Source organism: Herpailurus yagouaroundi, unplaced genomic scaffold (assembly GCF_014898765.1).
Source record: "Herpailurus yagouaroundi ecotype Mexico unplaced genomic scaffold, PumYag 182, whole genome shotgun sequence".
Lineage (NCBI taxonomy): Eukaryota > Metazoa > Chordata > Mammalia > Carnivora > Felidae > Herpailurus > Herpailurus yagouaroundi.
In genome coordinates, this window is record NW_024412413.1 from 17,542,619 (window position 1) to 17,556,318 (window position 13,700).

Here is a 13,700-nt window from a genome sequence, read left to right on the forward strand (position 1 = left end):
AGAAAGAAAGAAAGAAAGAAAGAAAGAAAGAAAGAAAGAAAGAAAGAAAGAAAGAAAGAAAGATTGATTTGCTTTGGGGGTCCAGGCCGGCCAGAAAGGACACAGAGAGAAAGAAGACTTGAACGTGCAGGTCCTACAGCGAGGCCACACTACCTGCCCGGGAGAGGTGGCTCAGGTTTGAAGACAGGCCTACCTGAAAGCGTGCTGTGATGACCAGACGAGGTACATACTCATTTGGCATACAGAACGCGCTTAATAAACACTCGCTAGAATCACGGATTTCATTGTTCTCACCCAGGGACATACCCATACCGTGTGGCGCTATTAATACCCTCCTCTAACAGAACAGAGCACAAAGGCAAGAGCGGGGAGGCTTCCTAAGGAAGAGTAAAAGGTAAGCCTTAACTGAGCCAATAATCGTTGACGAACTCCCAGGCTCAGAGCGAGGCACTGAGCAATAAAGACAAACAAAAATCCCTTCGCTCAAGGTTCTCAGAGTCCGATGTGGGAAAGACAAAGAACAGATGATAACAGACTGGCTCAGAAAGTTGTGACTGAGGTTAAGACCCAGCGCTGCGCGAGTATCCAGAGGGAGCTCCAAGTCTGCCGGGAGGAGAAGGAGGGGGACAGAGCCGGGTAGTCCAGGAGGGCCTCACAGAGCAGGTGGTCCTTGACCTTGGCCTTGAAGGAGTTGCAGCCCATCAGGCAGAGATTTGGGCAGACAGATGCCAGGAAAGATGTTACTCAACCCATGGGCTGAGTAGCCGTAGGCATGCGTCTGCTGGGGCTGCCCTAACAAGCCACACGCCAGGTGGCTTAAACAACACACATATTGTCTCACAGCGCTGCAAGTCCAAGTTCTGGGTGTGAGCGGGGATGGTTTCCTCCGAGGCCTCTCTTTGCCTTGCACACGGCTATCTTCACAGCGTCCTCCCATGGCCTGACCTCTGTGCACGCGCACGTTTGCGCCCTCCTCTCCTTGTCTCCTAAGGACACCAGGCAGCTCGGATCAGGGCCCACCCACAGGACCTCCTTTTATCTTCCTGACCTCTTTAAAGACTCCCTCTGCAGAGGCGCCTGGCTGGCTCAGTCGGTCGAGCACCCAGCTCTCGATCCCAGGGTTGTGAGTTCAAGCCCCACGTTGGACCTGGAGCCTACTTACAAAGTAAAAAAATAAATAAATATAGACTCCTTCTCCAAATGCAGTCCTGTTCTGAGGCTAGGAGAGTTAGGACGTCAGCACACGAATTTTGGGAGGTCACAATTCAGCCCATAACACCACGAAAGGGTTTGCAGGAGAGTGACAGGAGCCAGTTTTCATTTGGGAAAGAGTACTCGGTGAGGAAATGGGAATACGGAAACGAAGAGCCTTGAGGCAAGCAGGCCACCAAGGAGGTGACGTGGTCCCCGCCTGGGGCGCCTGTTCACCTGGAGCCTGGTTGTTTTTGCTTAAGATACAATCTCTTGTCACCCAGTGCAAATCCCTGCCATTCCCTGCTGCGAGGAGCCTACTTGTCCGTGTGGATTCTCCCAACTACTGTTCCAGCATGTTCCCAGGCCGGGCCTGATCACCCACTGCCAGTACCTGCCAGGGTCTGGGAACCCCCAGAAGCTAAACAAGCAGTGGCCTGGGGAGCAGGAATAAAAACACTGCCTTGCGTTCCAAACTCAAGTTGGGGACCCAGGACCCAAGGCCTGAGCATCAAGCCTTCAGCAGTGGAAGAACAAGGGCTCTGGTGGCCTGAGGCGCCTCTAACCCCCGCCCCCCCTCACAAATAAAGCCCCGGCAGGAAGCCCATTAACACCTCACGGGGGCAAACCTCAGGCTTCGCAGGAGAAACTTCAAAAGACATCCCAGTCGCACAAAATGCCAGAAAATCATCAATCAAGCACACCATCCCAGGAAGTAGCCAGCTGAATTTGGGGAAGGAGTCTTGCACATAAATTAAATGTCCCTGAGCCCCCATATGGCTCTCGATTTATTACCGTGGAGGCCAACTGTGCTCCTTAAGTTTAAAAAGGATCAAGGCCTCTATAAACAGCATATAGCACTACCTTCATAGTCAAAGGGGGAAAAAACCGAGAGAAACTCTTTTTTAGTTCAGAAAATGATCCTTTTGTGAAAATAATTCCCACTACCACTGAACTCTTTGCCTCAAGTGTTATAAAAATCCAACTGGCCAGGCGGCCCTTTAAAAATGTATAATGTCAGCCATAATGACCGATTGCCTTTTGGATTTGTTGAAATTCATTTCGGAATTGGATTTTCTCCCGAGTAGCTGACCTGCCTGAATGATATGCTCACATTCGGGCGTGTTAGCTGAAAATCTACGGCATTGCTAATAGACTTAAACTCTTTCTCCTGCCACCTCTGTACATACACACTCACCCACCTTTTGCTGCAAAAACAGCTGAAACTCACCATTCATCCTCCTCACGGCAGAGATGCAAAAAAGGGCCATCTGAGAAGCATTAATATTCCCTGGGGAGCAACAGTTGTGTAACACTGAAAGGCCTCACCCACCTCATTTCCATACTAAGACTTCATGTTGCCAGAATTTCTTTGTCTTTTTTTGAAGCATCCTGGTCCTTTGCTCCTCGTAAGAATCAAAACAGCTAGGGCACTTACTCCACGCCGGGCTCACTTCACCTTCCTGTGAATACTGTGACTATTCCGGGTTCAGAAAGAGGGAACCGGGCTCAGAGAGGTTAAGTAACTTCACCAAGGTCACACAGGAAAAGAGTGGCAAAACAGAGATAGATCCCAGTCGAGGCTTGCAAGATCCAAATCCAAGCTCTAAACTGCTCATTTTAATGGCTGTCCCCGGGCTAATTCGAAAGATGGAAAGCTTGCCTCCCAACCAGCCTTCTAATATAACAGATTTAGAAGGTGTTTGCACTTAAATTTACCCAAGGCTCAAGAAGCCGTTTTGAATACTATATACCAGGAGGCTTTAAAAAAAGCTTTTAGAATTCCAATGGATACCTTAATACATAAGATTTGGTCTTTTCTCCTGGATGATGATTTCTTCCACCTTCTCCCGTTTAATAAGACAAGCACTTACACCATGCTTAAGAGTTACACAAAACATGAAATCCAACTCTAGAACGTGGGTTCATCACAATGAGCGGACAAGTCACAATGGTTCCACGCCGTGCTTTGTTCAAAAGAGATGAAATCCAAAACAAAACAGGAATAGGTATGTGTCGGGTGAGAATGTGACTTAAAATTTAGGAAGACATCTTGTACCCTAGACCGCCAATTCCTTGAGGACACGGATCCTGTCTTATTGGGCTTTTTATCCCCAGAGCCCAGCACAAAAGTGGCACACAGCAGGTGCTTAATAAGGATTTGCCGAAATGGAGGATGGAGGGATGGATGGATGGGTGAATGGCTGAATGGAGGAGGAAATAAATAGATGAGTGGATGCTTACACGAATGATTACACCTGAAATTGTCTGTAAGGAACTCTCCCTCTCTCTCTCTCTCCCTCTCTCTCTCTACAATGTTTTTCCGGCCAGATGTATATTTCCCACTGTCCACCCTGGATTTGGACAAATGAATGAGCTGGCTGTGGAGCCCACGGTAGAGCAGAGACCAGGGAACCAAATGTGGGCTGTTACTGAACTATGACCTTTCCCAAGGACAGACAGACAGATACCAGCAACTGTCCATTTAACACGCACATGCTGAACGCAAATACTTTTCTTGGGAGGCAGCTCCGTGTGTCGGCACCAAAACCCACTTGGGACCTCTGCGTGTCCTTCGCCATTCTTGGGTCCCCAAAGGGGAAAGCACCGTTTGTTCAAAGCAAGCCGCTTTGGGTTAGTAGCCACTCCAGAAAACAAGTCCCGTAGCGCCGTTCAATTCCAACTGAGGAGCGAGGAAAAAGAACACATTCGCTGGCTCTCGTTTCATTTGGGAAAACTCAGGAGAGGAGTGTGAACACCCCGTACAACCGATAAGGGAACCACGGCTCGCTCTACGAGGGTTCGGTTACTTGCTCCGGATCACAGATGCGGGAACTAGAGACGGGGCACGTTTTGCATCCTGCTCTGACGCATTTCTCGTTGCTCCACAGAAACATTGTTGGCCCCACCCTGAGTACCAGGTTGTACCCAGGTAAGCTGCAAGCTGGAAACGGCTCCTGTCTTTATGAAATTACCAGGCCATTGAGGGTTGGAGCCAGAAATGTAAGCTGCCCTCCCTGGCCCCACAAGCACCGGGGAGTTCTCCATGAAGCAAGCTAACCAGAGGAGGAGGGAGGGAGGGCGTTAGAGAGAGAAGAAACCCCACGCACATATCTGAAACAGACAGGGAACTAACTGCAAGCTGACTCTCACCCATCCATCTTTTTTTTTTTTTAATTTAAAAAAAGAACTTTTTTTAATGTTGACTATTTTTGAAGGAGAGAGAGAGAGAGAGAGCAGGGGAGGGGCAGAGAGAGAGGGAGACACGGAATCCGAAGCAGCCTCAAGGCTCCGAGCTCTCAGCACAGACGTGGGGCTCGAACTCACGAGAACGGTGAGATCATCACCTGCGCCGTAGTCGGATGCTTAACCGACTGAGCCACCCAGGCGCCCCTCTCATCCATCGTCTTAAAGTGATCTCAGAGACCAATTTCTATGTCTTAAAAATGAACCCGGTGGCACCTGAACAGAGAGAATCCAGCTGTCTTTCATACCACAAAGAATGCCTTTTTAAGGTGCGAATTGCCTATTTCTAATTAGTCAAGCATCTACAAAAAGTAGACATTTTTTTTATAATTGCCCTATTTTCCACCCCACCCATCCCGACACACAGAAATAACTTACTGTGAAAACAGAGCCCAAATCAAGCATGAAAAAAAATGGCCAAAACATTTAAATCCTCGAATCAATTATACCACCTCACCATTTTACCTTGATCAAAGATAATTATAGAGACAATAAATAAAGCCCATCCTGCAGAGGTTCCCAAACACAGCTTGGGATCAGAAGAAGCACTAGAGAAACTTTTTCCTTTTTCTGAGAGAGAGAGAGAGCACATGTGTGGGGGGAGAGGGAGAGGGGGAGAGAGAGAGAAGGAGAGGGAGAGAGGGAGAGAGAAAGAGAAAGAGAGAGAGAGAGAGAGAGAGAGAGAGAGAGAATCTCAAGCAGGCTCCACGCTCAGTGTGGCGCCCAACGCGGGGCTCAATCCCACAACTGTGAGATCAGGACCTGAGTCGAAATCGAGTGTCAGACGCTTAACTGACTGAGCCACCCAGGAGCCTTGGGAATCTCTTTAAATGATACAATGCTGAGCCCACCTCTGGAGATTTGAATGAGTGGGTATTCTGGAGGGGCCGGTTGGCCCAGTGTTTTAAAGCACCCCCCCCGTAATTCTGATGGTCAGCCTGCTTGAGAACCTTTGCAACATACCTAGAGAGCTCATCCGAGAGCAAAGGCTGTCTGGACAGGACCCACCCCACTGCGTACCAAGCACGAGGGGAGGCTTATTCCACACACGTCATCCTTACAACATCTTTAAGGTTGGCACAATGACACCCATCTACAGATAACATACCTGGGGCTCCACGATTTGCTCAGGAGGTGTGTATTCCCTGGCTTCCCAAGAAAGCCTGCTCTATGCTCCTACCCTGCATAGAAAATCCACTGCTAAGGAAAGGAGCCAGGGTGAGCACCAGGACAGAGACACCGTACAAGTATTTGAGAGGCTGGCACTGGTTCAAGGACCGCCTTGATTTAACTTCCCGGTATTGATTAGTATAACTGGGAAAGAAATGCTAGTGGAGACAGATACCCTAATTTTACAAGCGCCAACCGAGTGGCCTTTGTCAGGCACGGGGAGGGTGCTGGGCGCCTGTCTGGGCTTTCACCACCGAGCAGGAACTACGCAGACCAAGTTCACGAGCCTGCAGCTCCGCCAGCCACAGCCTGGGTGCCCCGGCCCGCAGACAGGATACGGGCAGGAAGTGCCCACTGGCAGGGAAACAGGAAACAATTCTCCAGGCCAGGGGAAGAAGAGGCCCATTTTAATCAGACGGTGGAGCAGACCCAAATCCGTTTTTCCCTCAGTGTCTGAAGCCTCAAAGCATCACCCCGGGATCCCCCAGGGGCCAGAGTGAGGTAGTCTGACGCCCAAATGTAGGACATGCCCATCCAGAAATAGCGCCTCTGCCCAGGACACTAGGAACAAAGGTCACAGCCTGCTTTCCTGGAAACAGGCCAGAGCTACAAAAAATCAGGAGATGAAGGCTTCTATCTGGTTCGCCCGCTAACTCGCCGTGATCCTGGGCAAGTCACTTTGTGACTGAGCGTCCAAAATACAGAGGTGGAAGGAGACGATCTTTGAATTTCCTGCCAGCTCTGACCCCAGACCCACACCAGGCTGGCAGGACAAACATGCAGGGAGATTTCCCAAGGTGCTGACCACAGGGGACCAGGTGGGAGGGCGGCCACCCTGCTTGGAATTGCACTTGCCCGAGCATGCCTGTGGCGGATACACGCTGCAGGAGAGCACGCGGGTCAGAAGGAAGTGGTTATGGGAGAAAGCAAAGGATAGAGACCCAGGGAAAAAAAGTATCTGTCCCAAAGGTCCCCTCCAGACTTGAATTTGATGGTAACTTCCAAATCTTCCCCTGTGGGCCTCCCAGTCATTCATCCACTCACTGAATAAACACATACGAGAAACTGCACTGGGAGCCAGGGGCACTGAGGCCATTATTATTATTATTATTATTATTATTATTACTACTATACAATTAAAGTGGCTGGGAAATAAAGACATATATATCTAAGTGATGCTGGGATTCCCCTAATAGACAAAAAAAGTCCACCAGCAAGACTCAGAATGTGTCCAGTTCCTTCCCCTGCAACTTACATATTCCAAAGGGATATCAGGCAGTCGGCTTCGAAACAAAAGGCCACGGCCTCCAAGGCTCGACTAGAAGGGCAGACTCACACCCCAGGGGCCACGGATTGCCTGGCTCTCTGAGCAGAGACATGCAAAGGTCAAGGGCTCTCAAGGGAATTCAGAAGCACCCCCTCTGATGCTCAGAGCCCAGAACAGATTTAGCTCCACCCACAGAACACCGCCCCCCACGGCCTTGATGCATAGAGCTTGGCCTGTGCTCTGCCAGGGTCGTGGCCCAGGAGAAAGATCCTATCGCTGAACAAAATTAACACATCCGAAGAATCTCCTTCAACAAGTGCTCTGCAATTCCAGACGACAGACCCATCCCTCCTAGAGTAAACTGAGGGTTAAAAAAAGAAGGAGTAGGGGTGCCTGGGTGGCTCAGTCGGTTGGGCGTCAGACTTCGGCTCAGGTCATGATCTTGCTGTTTGTGGGTTCGAGCCCCGCGTCGGGCTCTGTGCTGACGACTCGGAGCCTGGAGCCTGTTTCGGATTCTGTGTCTCCCTCTCTCTCTGCCCCTTCCCTGCTCATGCTCTGTCTCTCTTGGTCTCTCAAAAATAAATAAGTGTTAAAAAAAAAAATTTTTTTTAATAAAAAAAAAAGTAAAAAAAAAAAAAAAACAACTCACAACTGGCTATGCAGCGGCAGGAGTGACATTCATTTTCCTAACTACTACCCACGGACTGACCAGACCTTCTTACAACTAACTACCATCACATGTACACTGCTAACTTATCACTCACCATGAGGCTATACTGCCTCTCACTGAATGGACCCGTATCTATCCCTCTATAAAGTAGGAAGTATATACTTCTGGATGATCTGACGGAAGATGTAAGACCTTGTGAGATAAGCGGAGCAGGTATTATCAGACCCATTTGACAGAAAAAGATACTGATGCTCAGCAGTTCAGAGACTCCCCCGAGGGCTCACAGCTGATAAGCAGTAAGATTTTTTTGGCTCCCTCAGGCCTCACTGCCTGCGGCACAGCTATGCAGAGAGACGAGCGACTCCTGAGCCCTGCACCCTTGTTCAGTTCTGATGCCAGCGGCTAGGAAATGACAGCTGAGGCAGAAGAAACTCCTAGACCCCGACAGGGTCCCTTCTCTTCTGCAGCTGGGCCTCCTCAACTGCACACGCACACTGGCTCCCTCTCCCTCCCTCCCTCTCTCTCTCTCTCTCTCTCCAAGTAGTTTCCCAGGAAAACATAATCATCACCCTTTAGGAACCCAGGCTGCACCTGCGTCGGACCTTCACTGCACCCGATCGTGAAGGCTTTGCCGAAACGGTTCTCGGGACAGCTGTCGTGGGTCCTGCAGCCGAGACGGACATCCTTGCATCTCGGCAAACCCCACTGCAGCCACGTTTCTGCGCCGCAGCTCAGAGGAATGGAAAGAATCAATTTAAGCCAAGCAAACCCAACAGGCTATCACACGAAGTGCCGATGTCAAATCAAACCTCATAACCAGCAATTACCCATCAAGCCGGGGCCGTAATGACGGGCTCCTCGGGGTCACCTCCCCGGGGAAGCAGGGAGGGGGTTACTGAAGAGAGAGCTGGGATCGGACGAGTGCGATGACAGCCTCAAGAGAAAGGTGTTCCCCTCGCTTTTCGATACATCTCCCCACCCCCCGTGTCCGAAGACACAACCCTGTCCTCGGAGGTCAGAGCCCATCGTGCTAGAGGAGGTTCCAGGCTCTCATGCTGTGCCCTCTAATTTTAAAGGAAGCCGGCTTTAGATAATGGTCTGCAAGGTGCTTCCTTTCAAAACTGCTGTAATTAAACTAGAAAAACGTTAATTTGTACCCTCGTGGTAAGAGGGTTTCCTGGAAATTCCTGAAAGGAAGTCTATAATCGATGAGTGGGTGAACGTCACACACGCAGCACAAGCACCTGAATCAAGCACAGTCTGTGAAGCCTCAAAAACCCCCGGCTAAAGAAACAGCACTGCATCCCCAAAAAGCATTGTGCCAGACCTCTATTGAGGGCTGGTAGCGTGACAAAGACAGACAGACACACACACACACACACACACACACACACACTCACAGAGGAAACAACATTTGCAGTCCTGGGCCTCAAAGCTCCTTATAAGACGAGCTCCAACTCTTTAATTTGAAGAGAGAAGAAAGCATTAAAAAAAAAAAAAAAAATTTTTTTTTAAGGAAAACCACAGCTTCTATTAAAATGCATAACACTACCTTTCAATAGATGAAAGGACTCAGTAGAAACACCATAAACCTCAGAATTTCACGGTAAATTGCTTCTTTTGTTTAACGCAAATTAATATCATCACAGATAAGAAAACAAGAAGCCCAACATCCCCTGTGGGACGCTATGTCCATAAGGCAGCTTGGGAGACTGTAGGTTGACTGAGGTGGCGAGAAGGAAGGAAGGGTGGGTCACGGCCACCTTCCCACTCGGATCCTCAGATCCTGTCTCATCACCTGAAGTATTTCTCCTGCAAGTGACACACAGATGACTTTCCAGTCTCCCTTTTCCTTGCATAAGCCGTCAGACGCAGAGCCGGAGTATATTGGCTGTGACAGCACATCTGTCCGGGGCCCTCCCAAGTGCCTCCCGGAACACGACGCACAGACGGCGTGGAGTCTGCTGAGGGGCGGCCTTGCCAGGGGCTTCAAGAGAGTCAAAGTGAATCTGGCACTGAGGCAACTAAGCAACCTCTTGCTTGACTATCCCTTCCTGGGCCTCCCAGCAACTGACTCCCTCGGAACCACATAACTAATGAAGGAAATCCAGCATGAAAATGTGTGTAAATCCAAATCTTCCCTCTTGCCCACAGGCTCCTGGCATGCAAGCCGATGGCAGGCATGCCGATTCAAAGACCGTCCTTGAACTCAAACGAGTTGTACATCCCACCTCCAAGGTGACCTTCCATCCAAAGTGACCCAGCATGCTACTCAGTGGGGAGAAGAAAGCACGGGCACATAGTAGGTGCTCAGAAAATGCCAGCCGCTCCCTTAAGAAGAGGGGCCAATTATAAAACACCAGGCTTGGGGGGCCTGGGTGGCTTGGTCGGTTGAGCATCCAACTTCAGCTCAGGTCATGATCTCATGGTCCGTGAGTTCAAGCCCCGCGTCGGGCTCTGTGCTGACAGCTCAGAGCCTGGAGCCTGTTTCAGATTCTGTGTCTCCCTCTCTCTGCCCCTCCCCTGTTCATGCTCTGTCTCTCTCTCTCTCTCTCAAAAACAAATAAACGTTAAAAAAAAAATTTTAAACACCTGGCGCAATTTCACCAAGCTTAGCAGCAGTCAACTTAACTCACACCACATCACATGGACTCTGTGACCCCCCCCAAAGGATGCAATTCTTCCTGGGGTCTGGTTCCTGAGTCTCTTCTGGGGCCATATTCTCCTTCTAAGAATTCAGTTAAGCCTCAGAAGGAGGGCAAGTCCTCTCTCACCAACTCCAGTGTGACCAGTGGACCTTGGCATCACCTTGGAACTTGTCAGAAATGCATCCTCGGGGGCAGAAATGCATCCTGGCCCGGGCCGGGCCTACCAGGGGATCAGTCTGCTTTTTGGCCAGACCCCAGACGGATTTCCCCACATCCGAGATCGCTGTGTGAAGGGTGACGGCAGCCTTAAAACTGACAAGCTGCAGAAAGAAAAGACACTGACGGACAGAAGAATGAGACACGGTAAGACTACTGAAAACGACTCCTGAGAAGGATGTCAACCCATCATTGGTGCAGACAGGCGGGGATTAACCTGGCTTCAAGAAACTCACCCAACACGAAGAGTGAAAAGTGGACTCAGAGACAGGGGAAGCCTGTGGGTGGAGCCCAGGGACCCCCCCCCCCCCCAGACATTGAGCTTTGGAGTGCAACTTTAATTTCTTTGAAAAATCCTCAGCATCCTCTTACGTTACATCTAAGATTTTATAAAAGAAACGGATTATAGGGGTCAAATTCCAGCTTCCCCAAATTACTGAACTGCCAGGCCCAGGAAAGTTACTTAACTGCTTGGGAGCAAACTCACTTCCGCTAACAGCCTCGCTGGGGAGGATTGAGAAGCAAAACAAAACAGCGCATAGAAAGTGCCTCCAGCGCATCACAAGTGCTCAGCACATTTCAGTTATTGCCCCTTTCTCTCCATAAGTCTAGAAAAAAGAGCCCACGACAACATTTTGTCCCGTGACCAGCTTAGGCACAGACGGGGGGGTGGTGGGATAAGGCCAAATGAATCCAACATGTAGCACAGAGGCGCTCCCAACAGGCCCCTTTTGGGTGCCCTGAGTGCACTGGGAGATACAGACGCCAGGCTGCCCAGTGTCTGTCAACTCCTCCCGGTTGCCCTTCTTCTTTACAGCAGGTGCCCCTTTCATCCAGTGTGGCCCATGGTGACATTAGGTGTCAGGGTGCTCTGGGGGCCCCCCTGGGACAAAGAAGCCGTTTTAAGCAGATGCATTAGCAGGTCGGCTGCAGAGAACAGTGGAAAAGCTCCTCTCCCTTATCTAACCACCCTGCAAGCCTCCCCTCTCACCCCTCATCATGCGGGCTGCCCACAGCCCAACGACCACTGGCGTCCCGGGAGCCCTCCATTTCCAAGCACCCCAAAAAGTGGGAGGAATGGTGTCTACCTCACCGCTTCATGGGGCAATTCGGAAATCGTCAAATAGCAGCCACACATAAGGGACTGATGACTGATAAATGGGAAAAAAGCAAAAGATGACCATTTCGGTAGCTTGTGCTTTAACACAAGGATGGGAGCCCCTCGTAAAAATTGTATCAATACACCTCTCACCGAGACAGAAACAGACACTGCTCTTGCCTGAACACCAAGGTGAATGAAAGAAAACCAAGAGCCGGGGTCTCTGCTCCCCCAGCTAACATCTGTCAAGGGCTTGGGCCAGGCCAAGACCCATGCTGAATGCTGGCTATTCCCCGCTTAATCCATTCAACAGCCCCAGGATGGCAGGTCGAGGTATTACTTCACTCTGTAGATGACAAAACTAGGGTCGAGAGAGGCTGAGTAACTTGCCTAAAGTCACGCGGCTAAGAAGCAGCCTAACCCCAGAGCAGCAGTTCTCAGTGGGGGGAATTTTGCCCCCAGGAGGCATGTGACATGGAGACATGTTTGGTTGTCATAACTGGGGGATTATTACTGGGAGCTCGTGGGCAGGAGCCAGAGATAGCGCTAAGGATTCTCCAAGGCACAGGACTGCCCCGAACAACCAAGTATCATTCAGCAGATGTGGGGAAACCTCACCCCGAGCTTCTATTCTCATCCATTGTGCTGTACCGTCTCCCTTCTTGTTTTCTAACGTGCCCACAAAAGGGCAATAAATATTTTTTTAACATGACCATAAATCAGAGTACCATAGCCCTGGAGTCAATGCTGAAATTGAAAACACTAATCATGCCTTGCTTTCCTTGACTTCCTCCAATGCTTCCACCCCAAGGCTTTGAACTTGCTTTTCCCTCCGCCTGAGCAGTTCTTTGCCCCTTCCCACCAAATCCCTCATGTGTGTTCAGGGCTCACACATCACCTCCTATGCACCAACCATTACCTTCTTTTTTTTTTTTTTTTTTAAGTTTATTTATTTTAAGACAGAGAGAGAGAGCGGGAGGGGGAGGAGCAGAGAGAAGAGAGAGAATCCCAAGCAGGTTCCACACAGCCAGTGCAGAGCCCAATGTGGGGCTCAATCTCACAAACCATGAGATCATGACCTGCACCAACATCAAGAGCTGGACACTTAACCGACTGAGCCACCCAGGGGCCCCCAACCATCACCTTCTTAATAAGTCCTTTTCTGACCATCCCACCCTTCCCCATAGCAACCCTCACCCCAGACATGACAGATATGTTTATCTGTACGTGATCTAGTTCGTCTCATTAGATTGTAAGCTCCGTGAGGGCAGGAATCTGTTTCTGTGTTACTTACTGCTGTTTCCTCAACACACAGAAAAATGTCTGGCACACAGCAGGAACTCAATAGATATTTGGTGAAACAATGACTGACTGACTGACTGACTGACTGACTGACTGACTGAGTCATAAGTGAAGGAACTAGCTGAGGTTCCTTCCTCAGGAATTCAAGAGCATTGGCTTTCCCAAAGCCTCAGCATCATCAGGGGGAAAAGATCTCTACAGAACCTGGCTCATCTTGCTACAGTAACCGTTAGTCTAGATCCGGGTTGGCACACCTTTTCCTGCAAAGAGCCAGATAAATATTTTCGGCTTGGTAGGCTGTCCAGCGTCTGGAGAAACTACTCAACCCTGCCACTGGTAGTACAAAAGCAACCCTGGAAGATACAGGACCGAATCATTACGCCTGGCTGAGTTTCAGCGATACTTTAAGAACACTGAAAATTTGGAGGCACCTGGGTAGGTCAGTCAGTTAAGCATCCGACTCTTGGTTTCAGCTCAGGTCATAATCTCACAGTCATGGGAGTGAGCTCCACATCAGGCGCCACACTGAGCGTGGAGCCTGCTTGAGATTCTCTCTCTCTCTCTCTCTCTCTCTGCCCCCTCCCCACCTCAAGCACTCTCTCTCTAAGGTAAAAAAAAAAACAAAAACAAAAAACAATAATAATAAACCTTATTTTTTTTAAGTTTATTTATTTATTTTTTGAGAAAGAGACAGAGTGCAAGTGGGAGAGGGGCAGAAAGAGAAGGAGACAGAATCAGAGGCAGGTCCAGGCTCTGAGCTGTCAGCACAGAGCCCGGCCCATAGGGCTCGAACTCACGAACCATGAGATCACGACCTGAGCCGAAGTTGGATGCTTAACTGACAGAGCCACCCAGGCACCCAAATAAATAAACTTAAAAAAAAAACCAAAA

General features: G+C 49.7%; 1 protein-coding gene across 3 annotated transcripts in view; it reads right to left on the reverse strand.

The window, feature by feature from the left end:
- The window catches only part of CHST11 (carbohydrate sulfotransferase 11), a 273,126-nt gene that overhangs the window by 209,513 nt on the left and 49,913 nt on the right, over nucleotides 1-13,700 (reverse strand). The window contains exon 1 of one of the 3 annotated variants that reach the window (XM_040491029.1): nucleotides 2,987-3,251. The exons of the other annotated variants lie outside the window; for them this stretch is intronic. The gene's annotated coding sequence lies outside the window, so the exon portion shown is untranslated. Of the gene's footprint in view, nucleotides 1-2,986; nucleotides 3,252-13,700 lie in introns of those variants that run through there. 3 annotated transcript variants of the gene reach the window in all.